This window comes from Cupressus sempervirens, chromosome 3 (assembly GCF_028749045.1).
Source record: "Cupressus sempervirens isolate cs-2001-9-10 chromosome 3, ASM2874904v1, whole genome shotgun sequence".
Lineage (NCBI taxonomy): Eukaryota > Viridiplantae > Streptophyta > Pinopsida > Cupressales > Cupressaceae > Cupressus > Cupressus sempervirens.
The window spans coordinates 1,109,659,190-1,109,675,891 of record NC_143120.1 but is presented as its reverse complement, the minus strand read 5'-3'; positions in this window follow the sequence as shown (position 1 = coordinate 1,109,675,891).

The window sequence follows — 16,702 nt, the reverse complement described above, 5'->3', positions numbered from 1 at the left end:
CTTTCAGTAGCATGTGTGGTTTTTAGGTTCGATCTACTTACTTAGTTTTTTGCTCCTGAGTTTTTTATCGTGTATAGCTTCTTTATTTTGATATCAGGGCCTTTCTTATATTTCTCCTCTTGTTCTTTCTCTTGGGGGTTAAAAAATATTTTTTTGGCTTGTTCGATTTTGCAGATTTAGTTGTATATAAGTTCTTAATTTTTTGCGCTTGCTTTTATTTATTAATTTTTGTCCTTTTATTTATTCAAGTTAGGGTTTGAGCCTTCTTTTTTATTTATTTAATACTTAATTTTTTGTAAGTCCTAATTTTTGTATTTTCAACCTCTTATAGCTTTTTATTCTTTTTCACAATCGTGTGCTTCCTCCCTTTCTCACGCTGATCCTTAATTTTTTAATTTTTTATTTATCTTCTTATTTTTTATTTTTTAAGTTTTATTGAGTTTTTTTATTTTTATCATTTCTTAATGCATATTCAAAATTCCTTTACAAATATGCTCATTCTCTGCATTTTTTCACATGAGTGGTTATTCTGTACCGGTTCTCTTGGTGGTTATGTCTTTATTTTTTGGGTCCCCTTGGTTTGTGTGCCCTTCCCCCCCCCCCCCCCCCCCTCTCCTTTTAGGACTGCTTGTGATGTCCTGGTCTGCTCATTCCATATTCTGGTGTTCTCTTGTCCTGATGATGGATCATGTAGTATGATCCGAAACGTTGATGCTAAAAAAACTCACACAATCTAATCCAGAAACATTGCTCACACAGATTACATGGTGTTTTCTTTTCTTGTGCCAGTATCTTGTCTGATGTTGGTATTAGTTTTTATACACCGATGTTGGGCTTTGTTCATATATCCAGTCGACCATATTTTCTAGAATGTGTTGATGATCTTTCATATTTGGCAGTGTGTAGAGATGAGTCCTAGGATCATATTGGCATTTATGAAATCCAGGAGGCTAAAGTGGGCAGTTTTGAAAACTTAGTTTCCTTGGGTGCAGAGGAGTTGGATAGCAGTGCTAATGTTTTTGATACTTCGTATGTTGATATGAGCTTTAGATTTGATTCACAGGATATGGATTGTAATACTCTAGAGACTAGTGACTTTGATTATACTCCTTTACACAGTGCATCAGAGGAGGTTTGTAGGAGACAGTCAAGCCAGTGCCATCATGTGTCTAATCAGTTAAGAGTTAGTGACCGAGACATTGTTATCACTTGCCAACATTTTGATGCTGCTTGTCAGTTGTTAGCAGTTTATGGATGGGGTTCTCCTACTAGTGATGAGCAGGAAGGAAGTTATCTTTCCTTGACAGAGATCCACTCTTTATGGGAGGCTATTCGGATTTTGAGACAGAATTATATGCAGTTGTTAGCTGACAGAGATTATCTTATGGAGTGGGGTAGTACAACATATGATGCATTGTTGGCCAAGGAAGATGAGGTGAGTGAGCTTACTGAGCAGCTTGAGGTGACTTCTGAGATTCTTGAGAGTACACAGTTGGCTTTCAAGGAGTCACAGTTTCATTTGGCCAAGGTGACCATGGAGTTAGAGTGACTACAGTCTTTACCTGATTCTATACAGTCACAAGCTATTGTGTTTGATGATTCGAGGATGTCCATGGCCGAGATTGTCAGAGACAGTGGAGATGGGGATGCATCCATCCTTGATACTAACATTGGCATATCAGGTTCATTCCCACTAGAGTCAGGTTCAGTTGAGTTGGGTGTTGTAGCAGATTGTTGTATGCCTGACATGGTGGTGGCCTCTAGTACTGATGGCACAGAGACTAGAGATGTATCAAAGATCATGTGTGATGTTGGTAAGTCGACAGTTGGCATGCTTCCTACTAGTAATACTACTCCCTTGGTGATATCTTCAGAGTTAGTAGTCAGTTCCAACATGGTTAATGATCAATTGTAGTTAGTTTCATCAAGATTACAGTCTGAGCCACTGACTGAGATTGGTGCATTCTATCAGCATTACACTGTGAGTTTGATGCCTCAGGATGAGAGTTGTGATGGGCACGACATGGCGATAGGTCCTGCAGTTGATAGCTTGATAATACATGACTTAGAGCAGGAGTTTTGGAGTGATGCTTTAGCAGGTGTTGTTATTGATTCTACTCCTTTGACGATGACATCTCCTGACTTAGCTAGTGATCAGTCATAGTGGGTTGTATCACTTGTTCATGGTGAGCTGTTGACTGAGGTCAGTTTTTTTAATCAACATTATATTGTAGGGCATGTACATCAGTTAGCAAATGATCCTTGTGTTGAGGAGTTGATGGCAGGAAAATTTAGTTTGGGTTCCATTTCTTGTTGTTTATCTTGTGATGGCTTTTCACCATCAGGGGTGCATGGGAGTTATGGTTATGAGACAATGGTCGATGATCTACAGAGTTGTGTTGACTGCAGGAGTTGTACAGTGTGTGGATTCTCCATACTTGGTATAGTTTCATTTGAGAGCATTCACCATTTTTGTAGAGTTGGATTGTACATTCTGTATAGGCCAGTGGGATGCGTTGATGGTATTTATGGTGTTGGCAGTTTGATTTGTCCACTTTACTTGGGTTTTGATGTTCTAAGAGTTTGTGTCTCATGGGTTTTTGACTGTGGAAGTTGTGATTTTGGAGTTTGGTAGAGCTATAATTGTCTATTTGATTATGGATTCCTCTTGGTCATATTGCAAAGGATATTGCAGGAACCTGTGTTAATTGGTAGTAGTATAGTTCATGACTACATTTGGGATCCAGGTGGATTGATTGGTTTATTGTTTAGCCATTTCTTGAGGACAAGAAATTTTTGGGAGGGGAGGACTTGTCATGTCCCCTTTTCAAATAATTAAAAAATAATAATCTTTGCTAAGGCAGGCAGGCCCAAGAAAGTGAAGTTTCGAAAAAAGGGGGGTTAATCTTTGGAAACCGTTGGACTAATAAATGAAAATTATTATTAAAATATGTTTCATTAACCTCTCTTGGACTTGAGTTATGGTTATGCCCTCTTTTAAGGGGTTTGGAGGCATTTTGGGCTCATTCCAGAACTTGATTTTGCTGATTTCTTTGTTATTCTTCAGAGGCTGCCAAACCTGTGGAGAAGGAGACCCAAGAACGGGAGTTTGCAGGTTTCCAGGGAGACCCAAGAATGGGAGTTTGCAGGTTTCTAGGAAGGCTAAGGATGGGAGTTTGAATCCATTCCATGTGCATGCTCATACAGAGTTTGCCTTTGTGCTGAACAGTGTAGATTTGTGGGTTTTTGGGTGTGTTTTTTGCATGAGTTTGGTGTTTTCAGTTGAGCATTTCATATCAGTTTTGGTTGCTGTTGTATTTTAGACTTTAAGTTGTTAAAATAGAGCTGAATATATGTATTGGGATGTGATTAAACTTTTGAGATAGTTTATTAGTGTTTTTGTGATGTTTCCGAGCATTTTTGTGTTAATTTCGGGAGCCCGATGAGAAGAGTTTTTGTCCTAAATTTGTGAGCTGTTGTGTAAAGGTTATATAGATCTGGAAATGTCATTCTTTAGGCTGTTATTCTGCTGAAATTTTTGTAAAAATGTCCATTTTCAGATTTATTAATAATAGGTGAAGCTATGAAGCTTTTGGCACCATTTCTGGCATACCCGATTTGGGGTTTCTTGAGAAATTTGGAGGATCTTTGTGATATTAGTTGTTTGATCTTAAAGATCTGATTAAAGGTTGGAAATATCATACAAAAATCAGAAAAGGGACATTTCATACCTCTTACTCTTTTAAGTTTACTTATCTTAACCATATTGTCAAAGTTTACATGACAAAATCTTCTGTTCCATAACCAACTTTCTTGTACTTGAGCAATGAAACATGAGCAATCACCAAGATCAAGATAAAATAGGTTACCTTTTGTTTGCTTGCCTGATCCAATCAGATTTCCTTATTCATCTAGCAATCTTGCCTTGCCATTCATAAACTCTACCTTGAATCCAATGTTGTTTAGTTGTGCCACACTCAGTAAATTATGTTTTAGTCTTTCAACCCAATAGGAATTGTCACATACAAGTTCATTGGTTAATGAGATATGACCTTTTCCTTTTTTGCAACAAGGTTCATTGTTTCCAATCCTTACACTACCTCCATCATACTGTTCAAAATATTCAAATTTTGTTTTATCTCTAGTTATATGGTGTGAAAATCCACTATCTATGATCCATGTATCATTTTTACTAACATGAGAGACAAGTGCCAACTTATCTCCTTCATCCTCAGATTCATATTTTACAGCAATATATAATATTTCATCTTCACTATTATTAGAATCTTTAGCCATAAACCAGGTTTTCTTACCTTTATCTTTGTAGGATTTGTGACCTTTGAATTCCTTCTTTCCTTTTCACTTGTGGATTTTCTTCTCATCCTTGCTTTCTTTTTTTGGACACATGGTAGTAATATGACCAATTTCTTCACAAGAAAAATAGACTAGAGGGATTTTACCTTTGTACTTTCCTCTACTCCTAGAATATTTCTTTGCAAGTAGGGCTTTAACAATTTCAAGATCACTGTTAGAACTTTCTTCAGTTTCTTCTTCACTTCTTGATTGATTATCTTTTTTTTTCTTTCCCTTTTCTTTGAGTGAGAGTTTAGCTTCAAATGCAAATTCAATATTCTTGGAAGCAAGAACATAGTTGTCAAGGTTGTCTAGTTCAAAATGTTATCTATCATCCTACTAGGGCATGCCTAATTTGTTATTTGAATCACATATCTTTTCTTGAATAGTAGACACTCTGATTGCATAGATGGGAAGCAAATTTCTGAGTATTTTACTTACAACAATTTCCTCTTTGATTTCTCCTCTAGATGCTCTAATTGCACTAACACTGGCCTTGATTCTTTCTACATTTTTTGCAACATTTTCATCTTCTCTCATCCTCATTTGATCAAATTGTGCTCCAAGGCTTTCTTCTTTGGATCTTCTTACATTGTCATCTCCTCCATAGATTTCCTTCAGTTTGTTCCACATATCAAAAGTAGTTTTATAATCTTTGAACTCATCAAATTTAGCATAAGTGAGAGCAGATGCAATATCAATCATCATAATGTTATGCTTCTTTCTCTTAGCAATATCTTCAATAGATAATGTTCCAGTAGGAGTTTTGTATTCTTCAACAAGATATTTTCTACCTGAATCACTGATGGTAGCTAGATGAAGCCTCATAAGTCCTTGCCATGCTGTAAAGTTGTCTCTATTCAGCTCTATAATCTCTCTTTTGTAAGACATCCCAATCTTTAGCTTAGGTCCTTGAAACCTTCTCTACAAGCACCAAAGGCTCTAACACCAATTTTTGAAAATATAAGAGGAGTAACAAAGAGGGGGGGGAGGGGTGTGAATCAATTACCATTAAAATAAATTTTAGATCCCTTGGATGCCAACTATAAAATTCAAACTAATAAAACTTATTACTGTTGATACTCGGTAAGCATATAGAAATTGTTGTAACTCTGTAATCAATTATCCATAAGATGTTATCAATAATTACTTAACCTTAATTTTTCATGCATGAGAGAAAAAAAATGAACACATAAAACATGAGGATTTAACATGGAAACCCAATATGGAAAAAACCACCAATGTAACTAGTTCCTATTTTTCACTCTTCTAAAGTGAGCCCTGTTAGGAGCCAAATTTGTTAAAAGTTACAAAACACACTATTAGGTGTGACCCTATTAAATGATTTAATCACACTATTAGGAGTGGCCTTGTTAGAGGTCTTGATACAATTCAATGGAATTGCCACATTGCTAGAGGATTTACAAATGGATGTTAAACCAACTCTGTTAAGATATTTTGGATCACTACTACAATGGTTAGAGAGTAATAATGAATTGACCTAATTGAGATGCAATTGAATTGATGAATATAGATATATATTCTAGCTTACACTTGATCCTTCCTAATCGAATATCACTTTTCTTCTCCACAAGGATACTTGCTTATCCTTCTCATTCGCTTCCTCTTTTTATCACTTGCAATTCATTCAACTTGCATACATTGAAATTACAACTTGACCTTTTACTTACACCTTCCAAATTGTCAAGTTGGCTCTAATATAAAATAGAATAACCAATATTCATTACCATAGTTGGCTAGAATCAATAGGTAAAATAATTAATCTTCACATACCAAAATAAGAAAATCTTTCGTTAGCCGACCCAGCTTAGTAGAAACTAAAGCTAAAATGATCTCCTATGTTAACCAACAGAGGCTCGATTAACACTGCAAAATTACAAAATTCCTTATGTAACTGAGTGAACTTGGTTAACACTAACTTTGTTCAACTTCTCTTTGTTAACCAAGTGAGCTCGGTTAAAACTCTTTTCTGCATAAATTCCTTCGATGCCTGAGTGAGCTTAGTAGACACTATCTTCTATATAGAGAAAACTTAGGAACGTTTAGTAGACAAGGAAAATTGTCTTCATTGACTAAGTGAGCTCAGAATGCACTAACTATCAACTAATATGACATTTTTGTAACATCAAAGAAAATGCACAATTAATCAATTGTATCCAACAAGGGGAACATGAGTACTTGTTGAAATTGAGTTAATAGACAAAGTATTATCCACAGGTATACAAATATGTTAGTAATTAATTTTCATAATATAAAAGAGTGGGGGGGGGGGGTGAATCAGTTATGTAATTATTAAACTCAATATGAACTTTTATCCAACTTAATCATGTGAGCAAAGTAATCAACAATGATGAAAGATAGATATACACAGTGACACCAAATATGTTGATTGGGGAAACCCTTGATCAGAGGGAAAACCCTAGTGGGAATGAAACCCATAAGATGATGTACTAATATAAATGTCCCTTGTGAAAGGTTGGACCCTGTTAGGAGTCTAACTAAACACATTTAGTACATATGAGTCCCTATTAGGAGATTCCAACCCTATTAGGAGTTTTCCCAACCATGTTAGGAGACGTGGAAGTGATGGGGACACAACCCAAGAATAGAATGGACACAACAGAAAAGGGAAATTGTATTAACTGAAAAATAAGCTAGTACATTCAGTACAAAGAAAATAAACTTCAAAACATGCCCTAAGGTCTTACAATAGCATAAATGTGGAGATAGTTTCTCCTTTCAGTACCTCCTCTCAAACTCCACTCCGAACTACCTTTTACAATGCCAAAAATCTCCTTAAATAGACCTCGGAGGGTTAAGAAGTAGGAGTACATTCTAGAAAGTGCTAGTAGGCATCCACCGACCAAATAGAAGGTTCCAGAAGCTGTGTTAGAAGTCGGCGCAAATCTAGAAGAATCTAGAAATAGTAACCGAACTTCTGGGAGGCATAACTTTTGAACCGTAGCTCTGATTGATGAACCGTTTACATTTTAGAAAAGCTCTTGAAGCGCTCTATAGCCCTATGGAATAGCTTTACTCATACCCCATTTTTTGGCCCTTTTTGAGGTCATTTAATAACCCTAACTTGACTTCAAAGCATTCTTAGGAGGTCTCCAAAACCAGAAAAACTGCAATAACTTTCAAACCGTGGGGCCTTTTGACCTGATTCTTTTTTTGGAATGTTCTAAATCACAATTACATTCATATTTCCAATTAAAACCTTCTAGTTTCACCAAAATGATGGCCCAATTACATGCTCCTATTTTTTCGAGATTTTCTAGCACACTAATAGTGGAACTGTGAGAGTTAGAACCTTTATTTGACCCAAATGGGTATCCAAAAATAAAAACACATGAAACAAAAACTAAGTCTAAGTATTTTTTTTTGGGTGACATAGGATTGTGCTTATACCTCTGGATGCTCCTACATCAGACACCCAGGGTAGATTGAAAAGTGACCCTGTCACTTTATGAATGGTAGAGGAAATCCCAAATGGGAAACCTCAGCTACTGAAATCCAAGTTGAGTCCTCAATCGGTCATCCTTTCCATTTGACCAAATATTCTTCATACTGCCTGTTTCTAGTACTCCTACCCACACGATGATCTAGAATGTCTTCTATCTCCTCCTTCTTAGAAGCAGGAATTGCACATGGCTCTAACACCAGCTCCTCATCTGCACCATCATCATGATACTCTGTTAAATCTACAATGTTGAAAATGGGAGAAATGTGAATACCATCTGGAAGCTCCACTTCATATGCATTTTCTGAGTCATGTTTCTTCAAAATTTTGCAGGGGCCAAATTTCTTCATTTTCAGCTTGTTGTAAGTACCGGCAGGAAATCTTTCTTTTCATAAGTGCACCATGACTAGATCCCCTACTTGGAATTCCTTATGTCTTCTCCTTTGATCAGCCCTAGCTTTATACTCTTGATTCACCTTGGTAATGTGTGCTTGAACCTCCTCCTATAGATGCTTGATATGTTCAGCAAATTCCTCAACTTCAGCACTTGTCCTCTCCCCTTGTTCTATCTTCCTCAATTCTGGTGCAGTCCTTGGGCTATTCCCATATACAATTTGGAATGGTGATTTTCCAGTACTCCTATTTATAGAGTTATTGTAAGAAAACTCTGCTTGTGGTAGAATCAAATCCCATCCCTTGGGCTTATCCCCAACTAAACATCTCAGCAAATTGCCCAGACTTCTATTTACCACTTCTGTTTGGCCATCAGTTTGTGGGTGATGCATGGAACTGAATTTCAAGTCGGTTCTTAACTTTTTCCACAATGTCCTCAAGAAATACCCCACAAATTTAGTATCTCTGTCAGAAACTATACTCCTTGGAAGACCATGTAGTCTTACCACCTCTTTGAAAAACAAGTCTGCAATATGGACAGCATCATGAGTTTTGTGGCATGGAATGAAATGTGCCATTTTGGAGAACCTATCAACCACCACGAATACTGAGTCATTACCCCTTTGTGTCCTTGGCAATCCAAGAACAAAATCCATACTTATGTCCTCCCATGGCCTTGATGGAACAGGCAATGGCTAATATAGGCCAGTATTGTGACTAAACCCCTTGGCAACTTGACAAACCTGGCAACTCTATACAAACTTCTTCACATCTTGTGAAATTTGAGGCCAAAAATAATGTTCTCTAAGAATGGTAATGGTCTTATCTCAACCAAAATGTCCTGCCATCCCTCCACTGTGTTTCTCCTTAATCAGATTTTCCCTCATGGAACTCCTTGGAATGCACAATTGACTACCCTTGAATAACATGCCATCCTGAATCAAATAGTCTAACCACTTGGTTCTATCTACAGCAACAGGTTCTTTACAAGCTTTCCATGCTTCAGCAAAGTCAAGATCCTCGGGGTACAAATTCTTGAGTTCATCAAACCCAACTACTTCAACCTGCATTACTGTAAGCAACAACTGTCTCCTACTTAGTGCATTTGCAACCCTGTTAGATTTTCCACTTCTATGCTTCAACACAAATGTATAGCTCTGCAAGAACTCTACTCACTTCATATGCCTCTGATTCAATTTAGCTTGGCTATTTAGGTACTGTAATGCCTAATGATTAGTATACAAAACAAATTCCTTTGGCAATAAATAATGCCTCCATTTCTTTAAGGCCTGAACTATTGCATAGAACTCTTGATCATAAACAGAATACTTCTTCTTTGCATCATTCAATTTTTCACTAAAATATGCAATAGGCTTACATTCTTGACTTAATACAGCCCCAATAGTGCTACCACTAGCATCACAATCCACCTGGAACACTTTTCTAAAATTTGGAAGTGCCAACACAGGTTGTTATGTTACCTTCTTCTTTAGCAATTCAAAACTTCTCGCAACTGTTGCAGTCCATTTGAACTCTTTTCTATCCCCTCTTATTGTATCAATTAGGGGTGCACATATGCCACTAAAATTCTTAATAAACTTCCTGTAAAAACTAACCAGACCATGAAATGATCTTACCTCAGTAGTAGACCTTGGAGTAGGCCATTCCAAGATGGCTTTTACCTTCTTTGGATCCATTTTGAGACCTTTAGCTGATATAACAAACCCCAAATAGACTAACTCCCTTTTTGCAAAGATACACTTCTTCAAATTAATTAATAGTTTCTCTTCCCTTAGCCTTTCAAGGACACTACGAATATGCAATAAATGTTCTTCCAAAGTATTGCTGAAAATTAAAATATCATCCAAATAAACAATAACAAAATTTCCCAATAACTTCTTAAGTACCTCATTCATGAGCCGCATGAAGGTGCTTGGGGCATTCGTCAATCCAAAGGGCATGACTAACCACTCATAAAGACCCTCCTTGGTCTTGAAGGCTATTTTCCACTCATCTCCTTCTTGAATCCGTATCTGGTGATAACCACTCTTCAGATCTATCTTTGTGAAGTACTAAGCTCCACTCAAGCAGTCCATAAGATCATCCATCCTTGGCAAAGGAAACCGGTACTTGATGGTTATCCTATTTATAGCTCAAGAATCTATACACATCCTCCACTCTCCATCCTTCTTTGGTACAATTACTGCAGGTACTGCACATGGACTCAGGCTCTCTCGAATCAAGCCCTTCCTCAACAGCTCCTGAACCTGTCTATTTAGCTCCTCTTTTTTAGTAGGAGTCATCCTGTGAGCAGCCTTGTTAGGCAAACTAGATCTTGGAATCAGATCTATCTGATGACTGATTTGCCTTACTAGTGGCAATCCATCTGGAACATTATCAGAGATAATATCTCCAAATTCCCCTAGTAAATCTAAAACATCAAGTGGTATTTCACTACTACCTTCTTTATCTTTCCTAGGAATCAAAGCATAGCACATATGCTGATGTTTCATGCCATTTAAAAACTTCCTTTCATCAACAAGACAAATCCTAGCACTGCTACATACCTTATCACCTTCCTTTTTCATGGGCTTCAATTTGTGGCAAACTCCATCCTTTGTCAGAGAGTATGTGTTTGCATGTCCATCATGTACTGCATGTCTATCAAACTGCCATGGTCTACCCAACAATAGATGGCAAACATCCATCGAAATAACATCACAGAGAACTTCATCATGGTAACTCCCAATTTTGAAATTCACTAAACATTGTTCACTTACCAGGACCTTATGATCATCTTTTACCCGAGCAATATGATACGGCTGGGGATGTTTCTCCCTCTTGAGCTTCAGCTTAGAGACCATCTCTTCTGATACCAAGTTATCAGTGCTACCACCATCAATGATCATGTCACAACATTTATCCTCACACTTGCATCTGGTACGGAACAAACTCCTCCGTTGTCCTTGTTCAATCTCACCACTTAGTAGGACCCTTTCATTTACCAAGGTCTCTCCTCTTTCTACATCCTCTGAATGTGATGATTTTGCATCCTCATCCACATGAGCAACCCTAGCTTGGCCCTCAGCTCTCCTATCTGTCCTTCCTTGTTGTTGAGGGCATTCAAAGGCACGATGACCTTCTTCATTGCAATGGAAACAAGTACCATGGAAGTCGCCTCTTCCTTGTCCACATCCTCTACCTCTTCCTCTTTGATTTCCAAAGTCTTGATCATGGGAGCGGTTGAAACCCTCATTCCTTTGGTTCCTACTAGTACCCACATCTTCATTTTTCTTTTGGGTTTCTTTGCGGCCTCTAGATGATCTACCACTTCCCCTTCCTCCTTAACCGTGCCCTCTTTATCTTCCTTCAAACCTTTTATTCAGCTTCTCTTCAACTCATAGGGCAAACTGGTATGCCTCTTCAATGCTAGTCATTCTTACCAGACTTAATTCCTCCTGGATGCTAGGTCGCAACCCACTAATATAATGAGCAACCTTCTCCTTATTTGCTTCTGCATGCCCTGCTCTAATCAAGAGTCGATAAAATTCCTCTCTATATTCTTGGACTGATCTTCCTACTTACTTTAACCCATGCATCTTCTTAAACAAATCAAGCTCATAGTCCACAGGAATGAACTGCTTCTTCAATTTGTCAACCATGCGATCCCATCTTGTGATCTTCTCCTTTCCTCTTCTATTTCTTTCCAATTGAACCTCTTGCCACCAGATTTTGGCATGGCCTTTTAGTTTGGCCTTTGCAAACTTAACCCTATCTGGGTCCCTGATATCTTCATAGTTAATGTATTCTTCGAGTTCATTGATCCAATCGATCAACTCATCTGGTTTTAGATTTCTTGAAAATACACCCACTTCAATTGTAGCTCTTTTCCCAAACTTAGTAATGGCCATAAAAAGCCTTTCCTCTACATGATTCAGAACTTCCCCGTCAAATTCCCCTTCTGGTCCAACTTCATCTTCTTCGTTGTCATCTTCACTTTCATCACCTACGGCCACAGTTGCTCCTCTACGGAGCTCCTCCTGCAATGCTTGTACCTGCCTTTGGAGGGCTCTAACCTCCTCAGGATTAATAGCTCTAGCCCTTTTGCCACACTCTCTTCATGGAGGCATCCTCTTAACTCAAACCCACAACTACACAGTCCTGGTGCAAACTGCCTCACAATCGGCCCTCTGTCTACACACTCAGGAAAACTTGCTCTGATACCACTTGATGGGGACACAACCCAAGAACAGAATGGACACAACAGAAAGAGAAATTGTATTAACTAAAAAATAAGCTAGTACATTCAGTACAGAGAAAATAAACTTCAAAACATGCCCTAAGGGCTTACAATAGCATAAATGTGGAGATAATTTCTCCTTTCAGTACCTCCTCTCAAACTCCACTCCGAACTACCTTTTACAATGCCAGAAATCTCCTTAAATAGACCCCGGAGAGTTAAGGAGTTGGAGTACATTCTAGAAAGTGCTAGTAGGCATCCACCGACCAAATAGAAGGTTCCAGAAGTTGCATTAGAAGTCAGCACAAATCTAGAAGAATCCAGAAATGGTAATCGAACTTCCGAGAGGCATAACTTTTTGAATCGTAGCTCTAATTGACGAACCGTTTACATTTCTGGAAAGCTCTCGAAGCGCTCTATAGCCCTATGGATGAGCCTTTTTTGTCCCCCATTTTTTGGCCCTTTTTGAGGTCATTTAATGCCCCTAACTTGACTTCAAAACATTCTTAGGAGGTCTCCAAAACCCAAAAAAATTGCAATAACTTTCAAACCGTGGGGCCTTTTGACTTGATTCTTTTTCTGGAATGTTCTAAATCACAATTACATTCATCTGGCCAATTCACACTTTCTAGTTTACCAAAATGATGGCCCAATTATATGCTCCTATTTTTTTGAGATTTTCTAGCACACTGATAGTGGAATTGTGAGAGTTGGAACCTTTATTTGACCAAATGGGTATCCGAAAATGAAAACACATGAAATAGAAACTAAGTTTAAGTATATTTTTTTGGGTGACACAAGATTGCCCTTATACCTCTGGATGCTCCTGCATCAGGAAGGTAGCTAAACCCATTGTCCAAATAGATTCAAGATTAGATCAATGAACCCACTATCCAATTGACCTCGATATTATTCCTTTCAAAATAATAGATGTGAAACAAGCTTCTACTTCTTCCTCTATCTAGTATGTCATACTTGTTCTCCTTTAGACCATGTAATCAAATCTAGAACTCTATACTCAATAATAATAACCTATAAGGTCACTTACACCCATAGGTAAATCACTCTACTTCTATAGCACTCTACTGCTCAATAGTTTGCAAGTCTCATATGCTCTCTATACTTTAAACATAGAAAACATCTTTCCTTCATCTTTCATTTATACCATTCCCAATAATAAATCCTTGAGTTGGCTTTCCACTTAATTATAATACATCAATTAAATGAATACACATTTAATTAATGATGTCAGCTCACAATCATAAACAAAATTTTATTAGTGGGACTTTCGTACATGCACACCATCACTAGCCAGTATGTTGTCTCTAGTTAACTATGCAACTTTTCATTTCATTTGTGATGAACTGCAATGATCACACAATAGGAACTACTTTTGCAATACTATGTTTCCATACACTTCTCTATAGATCAATAATATCTTTCACACATTGTCAACTCAAGTTCTATGCACTTACCCTTATAATAAAGACCTACTATAGTATGCATTGGAAACTGTGCATCAATAGATAAGTAATATATTTTTCTTAATACAAAGATCATAATCTACCACTCTATCAGTCTTTACAAACTACTATGTTGTCTATTGGTGTTTTGAAATGCTATAGGTTCCAAATTACTCCGATGAGAACAAGATACATCTAGGGTCAGCTAACTCCCATCCTTAACATATCCTTTTAAACACTAGGCCAACTATAAGGCTAGACCCTTCTTCTACTTTAGGCTCTAAAAAACCTTGGTGCGTGGACCTCAAGTTCAATTAATATGGTACCAGTGCTAAAACATTTTCCTAAATCTCACAAAGCAGATAAATACCCTTAATCTCCTATACTTATGCAATAACAAAGATGTGTAGTAGCAAATCGCAATTCTATGAAATTCACAAGTTGAGTGAGGGTATCATTTTTGGCTCTTCAATATGAAAGTGAAAAACATTTGATTAATGATGTTGATTTCAGCAAGACCTCAAATATGCTACAGTAAGAACAAATGATCCTATAGCTGATCAGTGCCTTATCTATTGGGGAATTCCATGAATTAAATACATACATCTGTGATATCAATGACATATTTCATACACCAAAAAGTTAGATCTATCTAATCACTTTGTGAATCAGACATCAGTGCTCTTAAAGACCTCATTCATATGAAGTATCCTTCTCAAAATAACCAATAATCCTATCAAACACATCAAGCATTTACTTGGCCCTTTGTTCCAATAGAAAAACATATCTAACATACAACCTTAAAGGGATGCAAATGAGTCTCAGTTCTTTATTCCTAAACCACATAAGACTACAAATTATAGAGATAGGATATGAGAATTAGAATGAAACTAAAGAAATTCTTGCTCATTTGTATTCATTTCTTTGAAACAGTACATTCAGATGCATGAAATCAAAACATAAAAACACCTTATAGATCTAAACTTTCTCTATTATCTTCACTACTACTATCATACAAGAGAAAAATATGCTAAAGAATGTGTTAGAATCTGAAAAGATTAACAACCCAGAAAACTAGTGCAAAGAGTAAATATCTAAACTATGAATGCAAATGATACAAAATCAAAATAGCATCATAGAGTTAGTCTCCAAGAGAGTAATGCAAATGCTGGAAGCAAAATAGCATTAAGAGGATGCAAAAACAAGAGATGCAAATACAAGCCAAGTAGCATGCTTATATAGGCTAGGAAGAGGGAGGAGGTGGCAACACCAACCAATGAGGACCAACCATCTATTGGACTAAAGATAGCAAAGTATCTTCCCAAGATAGCTAATGGATGCTCACATGTAGGAAGGTGACACCTCACAACCATTCACCTAATAAGACATGCTTTATTAACCTAAGCAAGATTATTAAAAGTGTAGGAAAAAGCTATCAAAATAGGAAAAATAAAAAACTACACTAGCACTCCCCCATAAGCGAAGCTTAGGTGGATGTAGAAATGGGTCCCAGCAAGTCAAGCCTGATGAGGTACCCATGTACATAAAATTCCCTCAAAAGAGAGAGAAAAGAGACTCCCCAAAGAAAATTAGGACTCCAAGTGAGAGGAAGAGGCCCCCCCAAAAGATGTAGCATCCTACACCTCTATCAAAGCTTGCAAATTTTGTCCGGTAGATCCACTTACATCGAACAAGTTTTCTTCCCTTAGGAAAAGGGACAAGATCCCAAGTGTGGTTCCTCATCAAGGAACTATACTCTTCCTACATAGTTGTATCCCACTCAGAAATACCAGAAGCCTCATGAAAGGACTGTGGATTTGAGGTAGTAGCAATGAAGATATGTAGAGCATCCTGGAATTGTGAATGAGTCTGCTTGGTGTCTGATGGATCCCCAACCCAATCACCTGCAAACTGCAAGGTCTGTCTAGCCCAAAGTGGACCAGAAGATGGATAATCTAGAGGAGAATCATCAACCTGTAAATGATGATTAGGAGGGGAAGGAGGTGAGTCCTCTGAATCACTCTCTGCATCAAAAGTGGAGGTAGAAGACTGCTCAAGTGAATCTAACCCATCAGAAGATCTATCATGTATTCTAAGTGACTCCAATGTCAAAGTAGAAGGCAACCCTGTGACCATGCTCTGTTGGTTAAGATGATGCAAGTAGTGGAAGTTAAGATGGCCAAACCACTCATGCCATAATCTGATCACATCATTAAAATGAGTGAGTGAAACAGTCAAAGGAGGATCAGGAACAGAGTGAGAAAACATATAGAGTCGTGACTGATGATCTGCTCTCCCAACTGCAAATGTAGAATCATTGTGCAACTCACATATCTCCACTAAATCAGGAGTGAACTTAACCTGCTTGCCTAAACCTGTGTGAGTGATCTGGTGTACCGATTGGAGATTAGTTGACAATGAGGGTACATAAGGAACATCATGGAATGTACCATCCCCCACATCAACAGACCCTCTTCCACACACCTCAACAAGAGTGTTATCACCCATCAAAATAGAAGGCATAGTGCACGGCTCCAAGGATGCAAGTTCTTCCTTAGATGAAGCCATTTGGTGTGAAGCACCCAAATCAAGAACCCAAGTGGATGGTGAGGAAGCAACTGCAAAAAGGGCCTTGCCCTTTCCTTTCCCCTTGTTGTTTTCTTTTTCCTTATTAGACCCTTCATTAGAACTTTGTTTGATAGACTCGGGAACACTGATATTATTCTTCTCAAGAATGTATGTCAAGTGATCAAGTTGTTTCTGCAAACA